The sequence below is a fragment of the Bidens hawaiensis genome, unplaced genomic scaffold (assembly GCF_021521415.1).
Source record: "Bidens hawaiensis isolate Kalapana, Puna unplaced genomic scaffold, B.hawaiensis_p1.1 tig00022315_1, whole genome shotgun sequence".
NCBI lineage: Eukaryota > Viridiplantae > Streptophyta > Magnoliopsida > Asterales > Asteraceae > Bidens > Bidens hawaiensis.
In genome coordinates this window covers 2,129-12,924 of record NW_027493469.1, presented here as the reverse complement: position 1 = coordinate 12,924, position 10,796 = coordinate 2,129, and the positions used below count along the sequence as shown (strand labels likewise).

Here is a 10,796-nt window from a genome sequence, read left to right as displayed (position 1 = left end):
GTTTGTGAGTTTGACCCGAACAATCAAGTTCGATAACAGACCAAGTAGATACTGACCGAAAACTAACTGTTTATCCTTTTCATACACGGGTCTCCCGCTGCAACATACTAGGAAAACCCACTAGTTATTTAGTGTCATGATTTTATTTGTCATCTTCAATAAGAAAATCATCAGGCAACTATTAATAACAATATATTGTTATACCATAACAAAACTTTATCATTTTAACTTCCTTTTTTTCAAAATCAACCTAAACAAAAAGAAATATATATCGAATTACCTCTGAATTACTTTAGCATATTTGTCGCTATAAGTAGAACATTTAATACTTATATAAATTATATATGTACAATCCATCCAAATCCAGTCCTGCTGAAAATGTAAGTCATATTTGAAACTTCTTTGTGAAAGTTTCCTCGATACACCTTCAACATCTTCATAATTAACATCTAGCCCCTCTAGATTGGTATTTGTACCTGTGAGCCCAAAACAAATAATGTAGAAAATTAAGTGCACTCAAAATGCACATCAGCCAATAAAACCTTTTCAAATGGTAAGGGTTCAAGTTTTCTCCGGACAACCATCCTCGCTAACGACTTCATGTTTGCGGGGGCTTCGGTGAAGAAGAATTCCATTAACCCGGCTAATGTGAACAAATCCGCGGACCCGAGAAACAAGTATTGGAAAGCGATCCATAGAAATGTGATGCGTATGGGCTCATGTGATTCGAGCCCATTTCTAGTGGCGGCCCGCTTGCGTTTGATCTCGACTAGGGCCGCCACTGCCATAGCCATTATTGATAAAACTAAACCGATTCCTATACACTGTAAATGTGAAATACCCATTTCGGATTTTGTAAACTTCCGCGCAAACGGGACTATGATATGATCGTAAACTGGCGCGATTAGCATGATGAACAAAACCGGGAAAACTGGTAGCGAGGCAGCCGGGACTTTTAGGGACCCGATTTTGGTGTTCATTGTCGAGGCTTGTTGTACGGAGAATGTGGAGAGTTGAGCCAGACAACAATTGAGCATGATGGTACAAGCGAAGATCGGGAGTACTCGCAGAACGATCTTGACATCTTCGACTTGTTTGACCGAACATTGAAGGAAGGTGTAGGCCGGTTTGTCTATCGCGGCTTGGTTTAAGAACTTGAGACCCGTAGACGGGGTTTCGAGCTCTTCGGAATCTATTGTGACGGGTTGTTGTTGCGGTACGGTATCGTTAGGGGACAATGACATGCTCACGATGGCATTGCTCGGACTTCTCGCGATGTAGTTGTTTAACGTCGCACCAGTCAACACCTGCGTCATTATTAATTCATTCGTGTTAATAATATCAATTCTAAATTCTAATCCAGACAAGCATAAATACGTGAAACCCGAACATGGTACGGGCAACTCATTTATTTAAATGAGTCTTACAAGTAATCAAGTTGTTAACATTTTAAACAGGTTAGAGGGTTACAGTAAGTGAACTTAATATATATGTTCACGGCCGACCTGTTTAATCAAACGGTTTCAGCATAACAACCCCAACACACGACCCTTGTAATTAAGCGTATTAGTAGGTCAACTCGAACAAAACTTGTAATTTGCCTGAGAAAAGTTTGCTTGAAATTGGCCTGTTTGTAAACGACCTGAGCTGGCTCGACTTAGTTTGTTAACGAGTTGAGCTTGATCCACAGCTCGGTCGTTAGCTCATTTAAATGAAACACTAAAGTTTAATATACAAAAATTGTAACTCAAATTTTTAATGCATATATATGTGTGTGTGAAAATTACAAATTTGAATACATATATTATGTGTGATAATTATAAAATTTGTAGTTTACAAATTATATATTGTGTGGATATTAATTTTCTTTTTGTTGTTATACCTATCAGTACGTGTAAAAAAGAAAAAAAAAACTCAAAATAAACCAGCTCGTCTCATTTGTAGCTCTAGCGGCTATAACAGCCCAAAACCAAATTCATTTCTTTTCTTTACCTTAAAGATTGTAGTGAGGGGACTGCCACAAGGGATCTTGTTCCTATAAAAACGGGAACCAGCCAAGAACACTGGAATCGACAACAATATTGTCAACGTAGAAATTCCGAATCGGCATTCCCATCCTACGTTGTCTTCGACCCAAATCACGAAGGTGACCGCAATGAGAGCCCCAAAGGCAAGACAAAACACAAAGTAGTTGAAGAACGTCGAACGTTGCTTTCTTCCCTTTACGGTGTTCTCATCAAACTGCTCCGCACCATGTGCTGGTAATGACCCTTTGATGCCTCCGACACCTAAAGCGACCAAATAAAGGCCCGAAAAGAGAACAATGGCTTTAACACCATGCACTTGTTGACATGGGACCGTGCCTCCTTTCAAGTCGCACTTAGGTGGCTTTAATGACGATGAACGGGCTTGTACCGTTAGTATCACTAGACCCTGATCAAACACAGAAAACGTACTGTTAGAACAACTATATGAACAACGGCCCGTCCCTCTAAACTGGTTAGGGGCGTATCAAGGTTTTAGGTTGGCTAATATACCCTGTTTATTAAGCAAGTTAACACAAACACTAACCATTTAATAAACAGGTTGACCCATTAACAAGAAGTTAAATAAATGAATTGATCGATCCATTTACTCTTATGTTTAAAATTATTTAAAAATTGATGTTTTAGAGAAGTTAACTTAAATAGTGCTAACACTTTTAAGTTTGATACTTTAATATTTAAATTATTTTACTTATTTGACTATTCTAACTCAAGTTAAATATATAAACCTAGTTTAGATAATATGCTGTGAGATAGGCGAAAGAACAACTGAAGCCATATCAATTACAAAAAAAGGTTCTTAAGCTTGAAGACAATGCTGCTTGTTTGTATTAGTCAAAACTTAGAAAACTTAATAAGTGTTATTCATATTCACAAAATGAATATTATATAGTCGATATTCACAGATGAACATTATCTGAGTCGACCGTAAATACAACATAATATTCAATACAAATATATATATATATATATATATATATATATATGTGGTGTTCAAGTCATAAATCTCGGTCATAAATCTCGGTCCATTTTAAAAAAATACCACTTTACAACCAACGATATAATTAGTTTTTGTCACTATATTGGGAAAGGTCGGTTGTGTGGATGTCATTTTCTCAATCTATGGAAATAGACTCAAAATCTAAACAACCCACTAAAATGGCACTTTGGGCAAGGCATATCCAACCGAGATGGTTCGCCAGCTTTTAATTTCGTATATCAACTAACTAAAGTATTGGAATATTTTACACGTTTAAAATATTAATAAAAGTAATTGTTTACTAAAAGTAATTTACTAATATCTTAAAATTATTACTAGCTGACAAATGAATAAATTTAGGCTTAAACTTCTTACACTAAATTGTTTATGATATTTTATTCAAATGTATTAGGAAGTGGAAATAATATTGAATAAGTGAATTATTAATGTATCTCTGATGTATCCGAATCATCATCTATTATATATATATATATATATATATATATATATGGAAATGTTAACATATAAATCAAAGTAACGTGTTAAATGTGATAATTAAGTAGAGTAATTATCATAGAGTATTTACATAATTATTATACTTGTATATATAATTACTTAATTGATTCTCACGTTTAGCATTTAATTTTATTTATATTTAATTCAAACCCAATGTGAGGACCATTTTGAAATTGAAAACTTTAAGAATTATTTTAGATCACAAAAAAACTTCTTTTTAAGAAAAATAAAATATATATATATAGAACAAAAAAAGCATGAAAATAAAAAAAGTAAAAAAAACAAAAACTTTTATTTTTCTTCGCGGTTTCATAAAAAAATAAAAAAAAATATCGGTTCAGCAAAGATATACATATATGTATAATTATAATACGTAGTTTTTAATTTATACAAGTTATTCTTTATACACATATGTATTATTAAGTTAAATGATAATGTGCATATGTGTACATTATGTAAATCAAAATTAAATAAAAATATACATATTTGTATAATTAGTGTTTTTTTAATGAAACCGGGATGAAAAATAAAAAATTTTGGTTCTTTTACTTTTTTAAAATTTTGTTTTTTTTGTTTTATAATTTTTAAGGGTTTTTTGGCCCAAAATGGGTCTCAAAGTTCTCAATTTTAAAAAGTTTTCTTATATTTATATATATATATATATAGAGAGAGAGAGAGAGAGAGGTTAATATAAGAAGTGGAGTGTGTTTAAGAAGTGTAAAAAGTAATCTGGTGCGTTAGATACGTTGATCTGATGGTGGATATGAAAAATGTGTTTGTGTATGGTGTGTTTTATTAGATCTAATTATGAAAACACACTTTCTACACTTCATAAGAAAAATCTAGCTACTTCTTGTTAAAAACTCTCTCTCTCTCTCTCTCTCTCTCTCTATATATATATATATATATATATATATATATATATGCTTAAGTTCAGGAAAGAATTGAGATTATTGCGAAAAGTATGAGAAGTCATCTCAACCAATCAAATTTTTTCCTTTTATTTTTTCTTTTAATTAATTACAAGGGTATGGTAAACATTCAAATTTTTTATATTTGGAAAGAATTAACTCGTATTAATTAAAGCCTAATAACCTACACCAATCATGATAATAACATATACATTATTCATATTAATCTACACAGATCATACTATAACTTATATCGATCATAATTTTAACCCACACATTATTCATATTAACCTACATATTATTCACATTTTAGTCAAACGCTATTTTATAGGTAACAAAACTCTATTTATAACACATGTACATACGCAACGAAAAATTTCCCTACACAGATTAATTGTAACATACTTAAAATAATAATCCTTATAAAAAGATGAAATTTGTATCTACACAATCTTACATTCCACCTGCACACATACATAGGTTTGTATATATTTTATACATAAAATATGAACTATTATTATTATTTATGTAATTAAGTTAAATTTGGAAAAGTTTTAGATTAATTAATCCATCTAACTATGTTTGTTTAATTCAATTTAGTAGGTTACATAACAAAAATTTACCATTATATCCTTCATCATTAAAACTTTCCATATCAGTTTCCAATTTGTTACATAAATGACACTATAAATCTGGATCATTGATTTGACCAAATCAATGGTTCAAGATCACTTCTCGCAATAATTTTATTTCTCTCTTTAACCATCCCCTATATATATATATATATGTATATATATCATCAAATATGTATTAATGAGGTTTATAGTGCATATAAGCACATTCTCGCTTAATGTTTCAGAATCGGATCAGACATCAAACTGATCGTCATACTAGGTCAAATGTCGGACCAGATCACAGGTAGAACCGGAAATCAAACCGAATAACATCATATATATATATATATATAAATTAAAATAAATAACAAAAAAGTTTTAATATTCAAGATATTTGACGTTCACTAGTACAATATTGTTTGATGATAAACGGTGAAAAGTTTTGTTTGAAAGTTAAACGTCGAAAACAAAATAAAAAATGACATACATCATATATTAAAAGCATAAAAGAAAAAAAAAACAACTCCGTTTTATGAGATTCATGTACTAGTGTGTTTAACTATATTATTAAATATTTGAAGTTGATTAACACCAATTCGCTCGTGTAGATGTAAAATTCATAGTTGTTACACATGTTTGATACCCATTTTGCTTGCAAATCAGACCGTTCCTGTGAGCGGTTCCCGGTTCCCGGTCCAACCGTTTGAACCAGCCAATCCGATTCGGGTTTTAAAACACGCTTATGAATCATGATAGATTCTCATTTGCGTACATATAATTTAACTAAACATTATATTTATTCCTAAAACTTAAACATCTTAAAAAAATCTCCCATATCTGTCGATCCCCTTATGCCATTAAATAGTATCTATTTATTCTACTTTTATTATATTATTCTTTTTTTTATTTATAATAACTTATACAAATATATATTACATAATTACACATAATGAATAAACGAAACCTTAAATTTAAAGATTTCATATATGTTCTCATAATTCTAGGATGCAAAATAAGGATGAGGTTCCTTTTGTAGCGTAGCGTTTAAAATACAAGCTTTTATAATTTACTTAAATTTTTGGTATTAGAATACAGATGGGGTTGTGAATAGTTGTATATCCATTAATTAACATGATCATGTTCCCACTTCCTAGAATGGCCAAAATCTTGGGACAACATCCTTGGATCCTAATACTTTAATCAGTCGATAAGAGCATTATCCACAATTTAAGCGATGCCCACATGGTGAACGAACACAAGTGGTCAGTAAGTTGTATTAGTTTGACTTCAAATTGGTAGGTATAGATATACATGCGTGACAAGTGTATATTAAAATCTATAGGTGTCAAGTGAGAGGTGGTGCCGCGTGGCACATACAGGAAGGCTACTATATATTTTTTGAGAAATAATGAAGCACCGATGAAACGGTCTTATCGGGACAAGAGATAAAACATTAATGGTATCGAAGTCCACCTTGTTTTCACCATTTTTAATCATATACGTGGAAGTTGTAACATGAGCCTGGACCCAGAAACATTAAACCTATTCAAACAAATCCAACGTATACTAGTCGGTTTATTCATCTTTCCTTTTTAATTATTAGCCTATACATCATAACTATTGTAACTGATAATGTAATTTTATAAATCAACATTTTTTAACAGAACATGTCACTACTGGACTATTAGGTGACATGATACGGTAAAGCATGGGTGTGCACAGTTTAGATCGGTTTAGTTATTAATCACAACTGAATTAGCTAATTAGTTTTCAGTTAATTAATCGGTTCGGTTTATTCATTTAGTTTTTTGGCTTAGTTTAAGCTAATAACCAAAATCAAAATTGGATTAAAGATGTTACTTAAATATACATGAGATAAATGCATAAATATATGAAATTAAAGGTATATAAAGTAATTGGTGATATAAAACATGAAATACATGAAATGACGGTATAAAAATTAAAAATATACGAAAATATAAATTTTTTGGTTCGGTTTGGTTGATTTCGCTTAACCAAGGGTACAAAAAATAGCCGATAACTGGTTTAGTTAAATTCGGTTACCTGTTAAATTCGGTTTAATTTTGTCGGTTTTCGATTCGGTTTAGTTTCCGGTTTGATTGTTGCAGATAAAGGAATGGTTTGGATATTTTAGTCAAACAAGTTTGTATACATCGTGATATTGATTATAGTTGACAACTTTTCTTGGTCATTAATGTCTCATTAACAAAAGAATAATTAAGTTATAACGTTAAATGGAAAGTAGGATTACTTCCTGCATTGCATTCACCACACTAGGATATAGTCGTATAGATCGATTTATTGAATTTATTTGTTCCTTAAAAAACCTTGCTTCTAGGAGTGTCTTCAATTCCATTAGTCTATTCGTTGTATCGATCAGTTCCTTTAGTTGAAGCCTCAGATTGGGCAACATAATGATATTAAGAAAGTCTAGTCTTACAAAGGATTTGTTTTGTTGAGATCCCCGAAATTTAATGAAAGAGATTCTCAACTAAATTCTTTATTTTTTAGGGGCTGTTTGACAATCCATAACAGAATCATCAAGAGACATGACTTGTTAAGTGGTAATCTATGAATCATTTCGCATGTATCTAAAACTTAACCATTAAAAAGTTGTATGAATCATTAAAATGTGTATGTTTATTGAACAAAACACACTATACCGCTGACCAAGTTTAGATATAGTCTCTTAATGGAATCGTTAAAAGATTACCAACTAAAAATGTGAATCAATTCTAGGGTTCTTTAAAGATATAATGAGTGTGTGTGTGTGTGTGAGAGAGAGAGAGAGAGAAGCATAAGTATGATATGATGATAAAGTGGTTGTGTTAAATAAATTCTAAGTTCTTTTAACGTAGCGTAGGATTAAGGGAAGATAACAAATTCTAATTTCTTTTAACGTAGCGTAGGATTAAGGGAATCTTCGGGGGCGAGTTTGATTCACATGTTTCAACTTGTCTTCTCGAAGATAATATTCGATGTGTAACGGTTGTGTCATATTATCCATGTTATATATATATTCACTAACTAAAGAACCTATACATATTATTTTTATTATTGTTGTTATTATTATTATTATTATTATTATTATTATTATTATAGCTAGCCATCATATAATTAATTTATATGTATGCAACGAATAATATTCAATTCATACCCAAACTTTAGCATCAATCAAAAGATTGACACGTTTTTCCACTAGTAAAGTGCAAACAGGCTAGCTAGGCACGGTTTTTCTGCTTTCCTTTTTCCTATACATTTTCTATTTTTCTCAAAGTTAAACCTAGATTTTAAATTATGAAAATACGTTGAGAATCACCCGATTTGTATAATGTATTTGTATGCATTGATCTAGTGGTATGGTGTCATCCTCATAAATGTAAGGTTGTGGGTCAAATCCTTACAAACTCAAGGTAAAGATGAAATTTTACTCTTTCAAAAAAAAAAATATATGTACATACAAGTAAATTATACGGTTAATGCAATTTTCAGTAATATTTTATATTGAGTGGCAGGGAGGGAGAGAGACGTACCGAGAACTCGACAAGTGCACTCATAAGGTAGATTTGATAGGTGGTAAAGAAAGCATCAGATAAGAAGCCACCAAGAAGGGCAAGAAGAAAAGCAGTCCCCATGAAATCTGTGACATGATTTGCTGCTTTTGAAGGAGAAAAGTGCATGAATTATATCAAGTACAACACCAAGTTGCTTGCATTGGCCAAATATGCTAGGTTTTCCATCACCTCCACAACTACACAAAAAAAAAAAACTTATAAAACGTACATCATGATTTGATAAAGAAAGATTAAAGATTTCAAAAAGCCTTTTCAGATATTCATAAACTATATAGATGCATTAACCCTATTAATAAAAAGTTTGGATCTTGGCTTTGACTTTAGTACCTAAAACAAAGGAGGCAGCAAGCATGCCACCATGTTTGGAAGTTGGAAAACATGAATCACTGTCACAATCTCCTATAGTGTGTATTGGAAGTTGGAAAACACACACACACATATATATATATATATATATATATATATATATATATATATATATTGCTCAAAAGCCCTTTGAATTTGACATATATGGTATTGATAAAGCAATCAAGGACTTACTTTTTGAGAGGGAAGAGAGAGAAACCGAAAGAACTATGCTTTTTTATTTATGTGGTGGGAAGATAGCAGGGAGGGCTTTCTGGTCACAAGGTGGGGTGGGGTGGGGTGGGGTGGGGTGGGGATCATAGAGAGAAAAGATACGCATCAAATGCTCCAATGGTAAATTTTAAAGGAAAGATATTATAATGAAAGATGTGTTCGTATTTTATTTTAAAGTTTTGTGACTATTTTTTATAATAGTCAAAACTAAAGGATCTTTGTTAATCCATGTTATTTTTTATTAAGGCTGGTAAGAAAAGAAAGATCACAATTAGCGATATCAAAATGTTAGATAATGTTTTTTCTTTTTTCTAAGGGTGTGAATTCTAGTCCGTCGTCGACAAAAAGGTTTAATAACTTATGAGTAGATTTAGATGTTGCTGAAAAAAAATGTTTAACGAAATATATATTAGATTAAAAATAAGCAAACGAAAAATTAACTTGACAGCAACATTGTGAGATAGATATGTTAATAAAAGGCCATAATTAGGGTGAACCTTATACATAAACTAGTTCGCTAAGGTTGTGATTCGAGCGCTAAAGTTTTCAATGAGCTAGAACGCCCTAGAATTATTTACAACCCCATAATATCTACCATTCAGATAGAACTAAAAGAGCAGGACATGATCAGAGGAAAAGCGCCTAGAGGAGAGCTACCATACAATCCAACATTAATGAGAAATTGAGAATGTGTTTTCTTGTTTCCAGGTCACTAGATTGAAATAGGTGCAAAAACAACTTAGAACTTGTTACATCTTAATCTCTCCTCAGAGGATGGAAAAATTCTTCTATAATAAACATAGAATAAAAGTATTTAAAGTTAAAAAAATATTTGGCAGAGTGAGATATAACTTTCCAAAAAACATAGCTTTACAACGACTCTCAGTGGCGAAGGCGGGGATTCAGGTCCCTATCTAAGCTTCGCCCACGACGAATATAAATGATATGTGGATCTTCACTCCTCACACATACAATTAGATGCTTCAATTGGAATCATGTACAATATGAGGCTGTTTTGGTTGAGTGTGAAGTGTTCTAAACATGTACAATGTAAACTATTTGGTTTTTATTGTAAAATAAAGCCTATTAACCGCATAACTTTAACAATATATGTAGAGTCAATCAAGATTATATCACAAGTTACTGTCGTCACATAATTGACGAACCTTATGCATAAGGAGAAAACATGTTATCTTAAGAAAAAAAAATTGAGGCAGACATATTAATGGTATATCATGTTGGCACAGACAGAACAAGCAATCATATCAAACAAATGAATACGAAATATTGAGGTGACAATTCTCGACTTTATTCATATAATCAAACGAACTTCACAAATGAATTTCCGAACATAAAAGAAAGAGACTCAATAAAAACAATAATCTAGACCCCTATTTATAGATCTAAATAAATTTGCTCTCCAAGACAACTACTAAACTTTCCTCCAAGACAATTACTAAATTTTCCTCCAAGACAAACCTTTACTAAACCTATTACAATTAAATTAAGTAAATTAAAGTATAACAAACAAACCATCTAACATTAATAATAATTCA

The 10,796-nt window shown here is 31.4% G+C and overlaps 1 pseudogene across 1 annotated transcript; it reads right to left on the bottom strand.

Moving 5' to 3' along the window:
• Positions 1 to 255: 255 nt before the first annotated feature.
• LOC143565290 (protein NRT1/ PTR FAMILY 4.6-like) lies at positions 256 to 9,019 on the bottom strand (annotated as a pseudogene). Its single transcript, XR_013141037.1, has 4 exons — positions 8,989 to 9,019; positions 8,620 to 8,837; positions 1,993 to 2,433; positions 256 to 1,307 (listed from the first exon to the last, which is right to left on the bottom strand). The product of XR_013141037.1 is annotated as a protein NRT1/ PTR FAMILY 4.6-like (transcript).
• Between the last annotated feature and the right edge of the window lie 1,777 nt (positions 9,020 to 10,796).